This window comes from Mustela lutreola, chromosome 6 (genome assembly GCF_030435805.1).
Source record: "Mustela lutreola isolate mMusLut2 chromosome 6, mMusLut2.pri, whole genome shotgun sequence".
Classification (NCBI taxonomy): domain Eukaryota; kingdom Metazoa; phylum Chordata; class Mammalia; order Carnivora; family Mustelidae; genus Mustela; species Mustela lutreola.
In genome coordinates, this window is record NC_081295.1 from 16,373,640 (window position 1) to 16,385,026 (window position 11,387).

The 11,387-nt window shown below is 45.4% G+C and overlaps 2 pseudogenes; both read left to right on the forward strand.

Moving 5' to 3' along the window:
- The first annotated feature begins 1,700 nt into the window (after nucleotides 1-1,700).
- LOC131834536 (retinoic acid early transcript 1E-like) lies at nucleotides 1,701-3,870 on the forward strand (annotated as a pseudogene).
- Nucleotides 3,871-4,420: 550 nt separating this feature from the next.
- Nucleotides 4,421-8,633, forward strand: LOC131834537 (trifunctional enzyme subunit alpha, mitochondrial-like; annotated as a pseudogene).
- The last annotated feature ends 2,754 nt before the right edge of the window (nucleotides 8,634-11,387 follow it).

Consider the following 11,387-nt stretch of genomic DNA (forward strand, 5'->3'; position numbering starts at 1 on the left):
TACAGGAATGTCTGGGTGGCTCAGTTGGTTAAGTGTCTCCTTCAGCTCAGATCATGATCCCAGGGTCCTGGGATTGAGCCCTACATCAGGCTCACTGCTCAATGTGGAGTCTGCCTCTCCCTTTGCCTGCTGCTCCCCCTTCTTGTGCTCTCTCTCTGTGACAAATAAATAAAATCTTAAAAAAAAAAAACAATTAATTACAAGTAAGAGTAAATGTGTAGTGTCTGTCATGTCTATTATGTAGCTACTTTTATCATTGCTGTTTATGTCTTCATATGGATTTAAGGTACTGGCTAGAGCTTAGGCTTAGGTTTGGGACTTCAGACTCACTCAGTGACTGTGGAAAATGCTGGCCCCTTTATAAGCTAAGATGGACAAAGTCACACATAGCCTGTATATGAGCCTAACCCGCTGGGTGTTCTAGCAGCTGCGTGAGTCACCCTTCTTACCCACAAGTAGCATACCATACACGGAACATGCTCCAACAGGAATCTGTGGTCCTTCTGCCAGGCCAGGGTGGAAACGTGTTCTCAGATAGAGTTCCTCCAGTTTTACTAGTCGGGAATGTTAGATGTAATTCCAGACCCCTTCAGACACACTGACCCTGAGTCGTCTGGGCAAATAAGTCCCTTTCCCAGAGAGAAAGCCCTGCACATAGTCTATGGTTACTTTCTTTGAAGTTTGTTTGTTGCCAGGCGACTGGGGAGACCCTGTGCCTCAGGGACCTTGACCCAGCCCATCCCAAGGAGTCACTGAAGGTTCTTGGTCTTGTCTTGAGAATAATTCAAGGACAGACATTCAACACAGTGGATGAATGACACAAGCAGGAGAGTTTATTAAAGAGATTCTCTCAAAATGTGAGAGCGGGAGAGAGAGTAAGAGAGAGAGAGAATGCACAGGGGTTGGGTTTCTATCATTATTGACAGTTGTTAACTAGGGGTGGAATATTTATTACTTGGGGTGGTGATACAGGCTTTCCTGCTTTTTCTTCTTGTTTGGTCAGGGGTTCCTTGTCAGGCACCCGCCATCTTGGGTCTGACTGGTTTGATCTGGGTCCTTGTGGAGTGCAACCAGGCAGGCCCCTGACATTCCTGATAACTCTTGAGAGCTGCCCCTGACTTCCTGATTGGTAGCCTCCAGGTAGGTGGTTGAAAACTGATGGCTGATTCTAAAACATTTGATCTAGTTAAAGGAAGGTCAGTGATGCAGCCCACTTACTGGGCATCAGGAGAGCCCTCAAGCCAGACTCACAAGATATCACCACATGCGAGTGACTTGCATTTTAAATAACCAGCAGAATACCAGGCATACAGTGAAAAACCTAACTGTGGGAAGGACAAATAGTATTTGACATTTTGACATTTTTATCCTCTGAAATTCTTGTTGAAATCCTTAACATAAAGGTATTAGGTGAGTCATTGAGAAGTAATTAGGATAGGAGGCTGCCCCTCACTGCTGCCTATAAAAAGAAAAGGAAGTTCTTATTGTTTCCTGCTACAATCCACCAGGTTGAAGACACAAGGAGAAAACTGCCTTCTTCAAGCTAGGAAGGGGTCCTCACTGGACAGAGGATCTGCTGATGTTTTGATCTTGAACTCCCCAGCCTCAGGAACTCTAAGAAATAGACACTTGCTTTCTCAGCTGCCTGACATGTGCTATCCTGTTATAGCAGCCTGAGCTTGCTAAGATGGTTGGATGAAATGGGGCGGAGGGATAGCTGTAAAGGTGAGGGAGGGAATGCGCTGAAAAGCATTAAGTCTTCAGAGGCACTTTCAAGAGAAAAAATGACATGAGAAATGTCACAGTGACACCAAGATTTCTTTGTTCTTAGTCTAATTTGCACAACTCAAACACCAGAACCCCAAGATTTTCTCTAATGATAAAATACTTTGCTTTTCTTGGGTTTACACGTGTTGGCTCCAACAGCATTGCTGACTCAAGATTGTCAACCTGTCTTTGATGATAGACTAGGTGCCCTGTGTCTCCAGGTCCTTTGATTAACCTGTGTGCACTTGGTAAGTGTGAATCTCAATCAGACATGAGGGAAGAGATCCAGTAGACATAGAAGGGGGTGGGAAAGGGGAGAGTGGAGAAAATGTGGGAAGACAGAGGAGGAAATGGGAAGATCAGGGAGGGAAGAAGAGGCAGTGTGGGAAGACAGGAAGTTGGTGGCAGCATGGGGGAGTGGGGGAGGGGAAAGGAACTCACTTCACTGCCAACAATCCCCACTTAGACTGGGAGTGGTTTTGAGGAGAGTGGAGAGGGATTTTTTTCAAGTGAAATTTGCTTTGTGATGTCTTCTCTCTTTCTTGTCTTAAATGAGTAATCTTATCTTGAAAGGTACAAAATTCTCCCTCAGCACCACTTGCTTCTGTCAGATTCCTGCAGGACTGTCAGCCATCTTGTATGACAACATTGGAAAGGGTCCCACAACCACGTCCTGTAGTGTGCTGTCCAAGGGGGCCACTCCTCAGGAATGTTGCCAGTATCTTACACTGCAGGTTCTGTTTTGTTATTGCCGCTGCTGGTACAAGCCCGGAAGACAGTGAGCCGTGAGTGTCCTGAGATCTGGGGACCTAGCTGGGTTGAGGGAAGACAGGAGAAAAGGGCTTCCCCACATTTCAGGCAAGTGCCAACCTGTCCATGTGCTCTGAAGGACCAGAACCCCAGGCTAAGGCACTCTCCTTGTACGGTGCTCCATAGGGCAGCTCCCCCTCTCCTGCCAGTTCCCACCCTCTATTCCAGGAAGCCTCTCCTGGTTACCCCCAGGAGCCATCAGGAGTTTGGCATGTGTCCTATACTGTCTTTTTATTTTTTTTTTCCTTTCTATTGAAAGTCCTGTCTGGTGAGCTAGATTTTAAGTCCCAGGAAGACAGACACTGTTTTGTAGTTTTTCTACCTAAGAACTTGACAGATGTCACTAAAAGTATTTGTCAGATGTATCCTCCTGGTAATAGTATGCATCCCTGAGGGGTCTATGGTAGGTAACACCAAAGTACTTTCCTGAAGCTCAGACAGTAAAAGGTGGGGACTAAGGATCCAGAAGTGGATGGGGCTGGGATGGAGACGCCTTTCCCCTCCCTCTGCAGTGAGCCTTTCAGAGGGAGTCTTGGGGCCCCAGCAGGCTTTTTCTTTCACAGACTCTCACTCTCTCTGCCTTGACCTCACTGTCACATCTCAATCCAGACCTGAACACCGCTGCTATGAAGTGCAGGGCTCAGTGGACAAAAAGCTTCCTTCAGTATGACAGTGACAACAACAATTTCAGACCTTTGGGTCTCCTGGCGCAGAAGGCGAATGCCACCAAAGCATGGACAGAACTGACAGAGACACTGGAAGAGGTGGGGTAAGAGCTCTGGATGATCCTGCCTGACATAAAACTGGAGAATAGCATGACCAGGGGTGAGTAGGGGAAGGGGCTGGGGTGAGGGAGACAGTCAGCAAGAGAGACAAGGAGCATGTGAAGGGAAGGGGCTCCTGTACAAGAACTCAACACTGGCTCCACCTCAGAGACACGCTGGACCTCATAGGAGATCATGGTGTTAAGAGTCCAAGCAGATGACCTTGTGTGTGGATTGCAGGTCCTCCCTCCCTGGACAACCAGCTGTGTTGTCAGCATGAAACAGAACGGTGCCCCACTGTTTCCTGGCACTTCAACATCAATGGACAGGCGGCCCTCCTCTTTGACGTGATGAGTGTGAACTGGACAGTCGTGAACCCTGGAGCCAGAGGCATCAAGGAGGATGGGAGGACAAGGGACTGTCCGACTATTTCAGGAGGATCTCAATGAGAGTCTGCAATCACTGGCTCAGGGCATTCTTAGAACACTGGGAGAAAGTGCTAGAACCCTCAGGTAAATGCGCAGGGTGAGGTGGTTGCTCTCTTTAAAGGTCAAATACCTTCCTTCTCTGTGTGGATAGGAGTACGAGTGTGCAATTGATTTGATGGATTAGTCAACTAACTGAGCTCTTGGTGGACCGGAGATGCAGTGACCGCCATAGGCCCTCTTATCGCACTCCTTTCCATTCCCCTCCCTCCATGAAGAGGTCCCCTTCCCCTATAACCAATGATCCAATCACCTGGAACTTCTAGGTGGTCCCCAAGTCTACCAGCTACATGGTGCTTACAGCCTTCTCTTCTTCCTCTGTTTTACTTATCCTTTAAGCAGCACAAAAACCACATCTGAGGAAGCCCTCCCCACCTCCCCCAGACAGAATGAAGCACCCCCAGTTCTGTCATCCTCAGAAAGCTCTGCACACAGTGTATATCTCACACTCTGTGATAATCAGATGGACATCAGCTATCCCCTCAGTAGAAATATGAGCTTCATGAGGACAGGGCAGAGCCCCGCATTCCTCCATAGACCCCAGGATCGGATAGAGCAGCTGCCACATCATGAATCAATAAATTTGGAGGTGACATGGGCTGCCTGGGGCAAGTAGGTGCTCAGGAAGGTATTTTATTATTTTTATTGAATCATAATTAACATCCAGAATATATTAATTTCACATATGTAATATAATGATTTACCAATTTTATACATTACGCAGTTCTCATTGGGATAAGTGGATTCTTAAGCCCCTTTACCTGCAAGGATCCCCTCTGGCGATCATCAAGAAGGTGTTTTCTTAGGTTGAACAGGATTTTCACTTTTTGTTTGTTTTAGCACCATCAATAATTATCTCAGAACCCAAGTCTTCATCCATCCGGGAAACTCCAAGGATTATTTTAGCAATCTTCATCAGCTCAGTCTGGATCTTCTTTGGCATCTTTATGAAATAAAGTAAGTGTGCAGCAGACTGCCTCTGGCTGTGAGGGAGGATGAAGTCTAGTAAAGTCTTGGGAGAGGTGCACCATGCGTCTCACCCACGCCTTTGTCCACTGATCCCACAGTGACATGTGGGAATTAATGTGTCCTATGTCACCTGGCTTAGTTGCAAAGATGAATAATAATGTGATACATTTACAAATGAAACATCATGTAGAAATCAATAAGGAGTGAACTGCTACACATACCACGAATGGTCCCATAGATAGAAAATTCAGAGGAAAATGTCAGACACAGAAGAATATATACTCTGAGTTTCTATTCATGTAAATTTCAGAATTGATAAAACTGATCCTCAATAATAGAAGTCAGAGTAGTGGGCCCTGATTGGGAAATGATCTATAACTTCATCTGACAAGTGACTATACAGACACAATTCACCTTTAATAAAACATCAAGCTGACCATTAAAAGATTTATACACTTTACAGTATAAGAACTGAAACAATTCATGGAAACCAATGAGAATGAACACTTCAGTCCAAAACCTATGGGATACAGCAAAGGCGGTCCTAACGGGGAAATATATAGCCATCTAAGCCTCCCTCAAAAAAATTGAAAAATCCAGAATACACCAACTGTCTCTACACCTTAAAGAACTGGAAAATAAATAACAAATCAAACCAACTCCACACATAAGAAGAGAAATCATCAAGATTAGAGCTGAGATCAATGAGGTAGAAACCAGAGATACAGTAGAACGTATCAATGAAACTAGAAGCTGATTTTTTGAAAGAATCAATAAAATTGATAAACCATTGGCCACACTAATCCAAAAGAAAAGAGAGAAATTCCAAATTCATAAAATTATGAATGAAAAGGGAGAGATCACAACTAACACCAAGGAAGTTATTATCAACAGTTATATGCCAATAAGCTAAGCAACCGAGATGAAATGAATGCTTTCCTGGAAAACTATAAACTCCCAAAATTGAACCAGGAAGAAATTGACAACCTGAATAGACCGATATCTAGTAACAAGATTGAAGCAGTGATCAAAAACCTCCCGAAAAAACAAGAGCCCAGGACCTGACAGATTCCCGGGGAAATTCTACCAAACTTTCAATGAAGAAATAACACCTATTCTCCTTAAGCTATTTCAAAAAATGGAAGCAGAAGGAAAACTTCCAGACTCTTTCTATGAAGCCAGCATTACCCTGATCCCCAAACCAGGCAAAGACCCTACCAAAAAGGAGAATTGCAAATCAGTATCACTGATTAATATGGATGCTAAGATTCTCACCAAGATCCTAACAAACAGGATCCAACAGTACATTAAAAAGATTATCCACCATGACCAGGTGGGATTCATCCCTGGGTTACAAGGATGGTTCAACATTCGCAAATCAATCAAGGTGATAGAACAAATTAATATGAGAAGAGAGAAGAACTACATGGTCCTCTCAATCGATGCAGAAAAAGCATTTGACAAAATCCAGCATGCGTTCCTGATTAAAACGCTTCAAAGTATAGGGATTGAGGGAACATTCCTGAACTTCATCAGCTCTATCTATGAAAGACCCACAGCAAATATCATCCTCAATGGGAAAAAGCTTGCAGCCTTCCCGTTGAGATCAGGAACACGACAAGGATGACCACTCTCACCACTCTTGTTCAACATAGTATTAGAAGTCCTAGCAACAGTAATCAGACAACAAAGAGAAATGCGAGGTATCCAAATTGGCAATGAAGAAGTCAAACTCTCTCTCTTCGCAGATGGCATGATTCTTTATATGGAAAACCCAAAAGACTCCACCTCCAAACTACTAGAACTCATACAGCAATTCAACAACATGGCAGGATACAAAGTCAATGTGCAGATATCAGTGGCTTTCTTATACACTAACAATGAAAATACAGAAAGGGAAATTAGAGAATTAATTCCGTTTACTATAGCACCAAGAACCATAAGATACCTGGGAGTAAACCTATAAATTAGGAGTAAACCTAATTTATTCTATCACATTGATTGATTTGCGAATGTTGAACCATCCTTGTACCCAGGGTTGAATCCCACCTGGTCATGGTGGATAATCTTCTTAATGTGCTGTTGGATCCTGTTGGCTAGGATCTTGTTGAGAATCTTAGCATCCATATTCACCAGTGATATTGGTCTGAAATTCTTTTTTTTTTTTGGTAGGGTCTTTGCCTGGTTTGGGGATCAGGGTAATGCTGGCTTCATAGAAAGAGTCTGGAAGTTTTCCTTCTGCTTCCATTTTTTTGAAACAGCTTAAGGAAAATAGGTTTTATTTCTTCATTGAAAGTTTGGTAGAATTCCCCCAGGAACCTGTCAGGTCCTGGGCTCTTGTTTTTTTGGAGGTTTTTGATTACTGCTTCAATCTCGTTACTAGATATCAGTCTATTCAGGTGATGCCCACTTTCACCACTCTTGTTCAACATAGTATTAGAAGTCCTAGCAACAGCAATCAGACAACAAAGAGAAATAAAAGGTATCCAAATTGGCAATGAAGAAGTCAAACTCTCTCTCTTTGCAGATGAGGCCTTTGATTCTTGATGGGACTTTGGTCAGGTTCTGTGCAAGAAGAATCAACATGGAGCACCATAGAAGGAGGTTAAGTATCAAGCCATTCTTGGTGCAGGGCTGATGGGTGCCTGCATCACCCAAATCCCCAAGGATTGGTGCCTAAAGAATGTATATAATGATGCTTCACTAGGTGGGCTGCGCTGAGGACAGCAACAAGTATTCAGAGGACTGAAAGATAATGTGAAGAAGAAAACCCTATCATCATCTCAAGGGGACTCCATTCAGCAACTGAACAGGCAGCTCAATTCCTAGACCTTTGAAAAGGCCAGTTGAAGGCCAAAGGTGATCAGAGCTAGTTCTGAGGACCTTAGTCTTAAGCACAGATGCTAAAAGAAGTAGAAAGGATGATTCCAGATCACTGTGTTTTTGCCAGTAATACATCAGCTCTCCCAATCAATGAAGTTGCCACTGTCAGACAAAGACCTGAGCAGGTGATTGGCAGACATTACTTCTCTCCTGTGGAAAAGATGCAGCTGCTGGAGATGATCACCCCCCAAACCCCCCAAAACATCTAAGGACACAATGTTTCTGCTGTAGCACTCCTTCTCAAGCAGGGCAAGGTCACCATTGTGATTAAGGATGGGCCTGTCTTCTGGACCAACAAGTGTCTCATACCCATGATGTCTGCAGTCATCAGTATTCTCCACAAAGGAGATGACCCTAAGAAGCTGGATTCCCTTACCAGGAGCTTTGGCTTTCCTGTGGAAGCTGCCACACTGGTGGGATGAAGTTGGTATGGATGTAGCAAACTTCATAGAAGAGGTAGGCAAAGCTTTTAGGGAGAGGGTTGAAGGTAGAAGCCTAGAGCTTCTGAAGCAGATGGTATCCCAGGGCTTCGGAGGTCATATGTCTGGAAGGGCTTTCACATCTACCAGGAAAGTGTGAAAAATCAGAGTTTGAATTCTGAGATGCATAGTAGTTTGGTAAGCCAGAATCTATCTCCTATCTCTGATGGTTCCTCTGACAATGACATCGGGTACTGCCTGGTGACCAGACTCATGAATGAGGCCATCAAAGCCTGCCAGAAGAGATGTTGGCCACACCAGCAGAGGGATATGTGAGTACAGTCGTTGGACCAGGATGTCCCCTAGCCAGGCCCCTCCTTGGAGGGTCCTGCTTCCACCCTGTGTTTCTGTGGGGAGCTCCGGAGAATGTGGACCAGCTCAGGAAGTACAAGGCTGCCTACAGAAAGAAGCTTACCCCAAACCAGCTGCTAACTGGTCTAATAAATGCTACCAGCCCTAATAAAAAGTTTTACTAGTGAACGGGCACTCACACCCTTCTCCTTGCCTCACTAACTCCACTGGGATGTCATCTACATTTATCAGAGTAACCAGTGGGAAAACAAACTCTGGCACTGGCCATGCACCTTGATTAAAGTGCCTTCAGCTATCACTGTCTCTCCCTCCCGGGAGAGTCTGGCTGTGAATCAGTTTGCACTTCATGTTGGAAGGTGAAACTCACCTGTTTGTGAATGTTTAAACCCCAATGCCCAACGTGGCAGAGACCCTGGGGCCATCTTTGCGGCCTATTCCTCCTGGGTCAGTGGTGGCCAACGGTGGGAAAGACATGTCTGCCCCCAGGGAGACATGATTAACGAGGAAACTAAACTCTTTATCTGCCAAAAGAATGTGTATACACACTTTAAATGGAAATAGGAGAAGAATCACACCGTGCATCCGTGGAGAGGTTTTAAACTTTGTGATCATCGCTGTGATTTCATCCAGGATGAGATGCTTTTTTAACACTATTTGGAGGAAAGGGGTAGAGAGTGTAAGAAGATTATACTTGAATTTCCCTATTATACAGCCCCCAACCCACAAGAATTTCACTACTGCCAAGATTAGTCATTCCTGTTACAAATCCCAGGAATGTGAAGTGGTCACTGTGCAGATTTCCTGAGCCACACGACACTGCTATGAATGAGACCTGGACATTGTTACCTGCTCCCTGCTCTCACCTCTCCTGCCATTCACTCCTTCAACAAAAGGGCCATGATGATCCTTCAGTTCTCCAGGGATGATGTCACTCGCTTACTTGTACCACATAAATGTCTGGGTGGTTTCTGGCTTTCTGCATATAATTACCCTAGTAAACGGCCATGCAGCTCTTGGAAAAGGCCCACAGGAATCATTGCATTTGTTGTCCACTTGAAGGGTTCCTCCTCACTGGAACCTGGCCTCTCTTTCTAGATCCGTGTCCCAGATCAGAGAAGTGTCTCAGGTCTGGAACCCAGGCAAATGATTCAGACTTTCTGTTGGGCAGATGCTTTTATCCGCCTCTTTATCTACTCTGCGGTCTTGTCTTGGTTTTCATTGTGTAAATCCAGCAGTCTCTGGATTGGCTGCCTAGCTATTTTTGATCACTGTGTTATATCACATAAAGAATCTAATGTTCAGGCTGCCTGGGTGGTTCAGTGGGTTAAAACCTCTGCCTTCAGCTCAGGTCATGATCCCAGGGTCCTGGGATCGAGCTCCACATCAGGCTCTCTGCTCAGTAGGGAGCCTGCTTCCCTCTCTCTCTCTCTCTCTCTCTCTGCTGGCTTCTCTGCCTTCTTGTGATCTCTGTCTGTCAAATAAATAAAATCTTTTAATAAAAAGAATCCAGTGTTCAAGACTGAAGGAACAATTGGGTTTCTGTAAAAATTGGAAGCGGGTCCACCCAAGAGCCCAGAAGCCAGGGCGGGACATAGAAGACAGAGCAGGACTAGGAGATAGGAAAGGAAGGAGAGGGATGGATGGTGGGGGAGGGACTAATTATGACAAAACCAGAGGCCGACCTCTTTCCTAAGGGGAAAGTGGAATGGGGCAGACCCTCTCACCAGTCAGGACAGGATGATGTGTTCCTTTGAATCCGAGGTTCTTTTTATACAAAGGATTTACTTATTTGTCAGAGAGAGAGCACAAGCAGGGGAAGCTGCAGGCAGAGTGAAAAGCAGACACACCGCTGAGCAAGGAGCCCAGTGTGGGACTCGATCCCAGGACCCTGGGATCAGGACCTGAGCTGAAGGCAGATAGAAGCTTAACAAACTGAGCCACCCAGTGAAAGCACCACTGGGCTCTGGCTGTTTGGCTTCAGTAGCTATCTCATCTCTGTGACTCAGAGAACAGAAACAGGACAGAGATTCATTCTGGAGGCTGACTTAAGAGACATGGAAAATGATAGAGAAGTGACCGAGTTCCTCATGGATCTCAAACGGAGACTGTAAGAGCTGCCTCCAGCACGTGTGGGAGCACTGGGATGAGATGCAGGAGACCACAGGTAACTCAGAAGACTGGATGGAGTGCTGGCTGTCTTTAAATGAGGCTGACCTACCTGACAGCGTGTGTGTGTGTGTGTGTGTGTGTGTGTAGTGTGGGATGTTTGTGTGTAAGTGATAGATCCAGTAGGGCTTCTTGGAAGAATAATGGCCACAGATATTTTCTAGCATCCATCTTTTCCCTTGTCACCTCCTGGCATCTCTCCCTCACTGCACATACCTTTGTTCCTCTCACTCTGGATCTCTTGCTGGCCCCAAACCTGAGGGCAGCAGTCTGTCTCCAGAGATTATCTTCTTTCTGTTATTTTTTCTGAGAATCATTATTCTTTTTCATGTCATCTGGTGTCTCGCTGGAAATCCTTCAGTGCCACCTCGACTGCCGGCTTCTGAGTACTGCCTCCCCCCGTGTCCCCTCCTCCACTTCCATCACAGTGGGAGTGACTGGTCATACTGTGACCCTTGCTTCCCCCACCAGCTGTGTGACCCCTTGGCTCCTCTGCACTGCCAACCCTAAGACCTGTCAGAGCAGCTGTCACAAAACCCATGGGTATAAACCAGCTGCACGGTAGGATCTCACTTTCTGTTTTTCACCAAAGAGCAGGGATAGCCATTCCCTGAGATTGAACTGCCAGCAACTGCAACTATGTCCACTAGCTTTGGGCTGACAGATCATCCCACCCTCTAGGGTGAGTGGACTTCCCGCATGCAAGGATCTGCCGCCAGTTGTCCCAAATTCAGAAAGAGGTTGTGATGTGG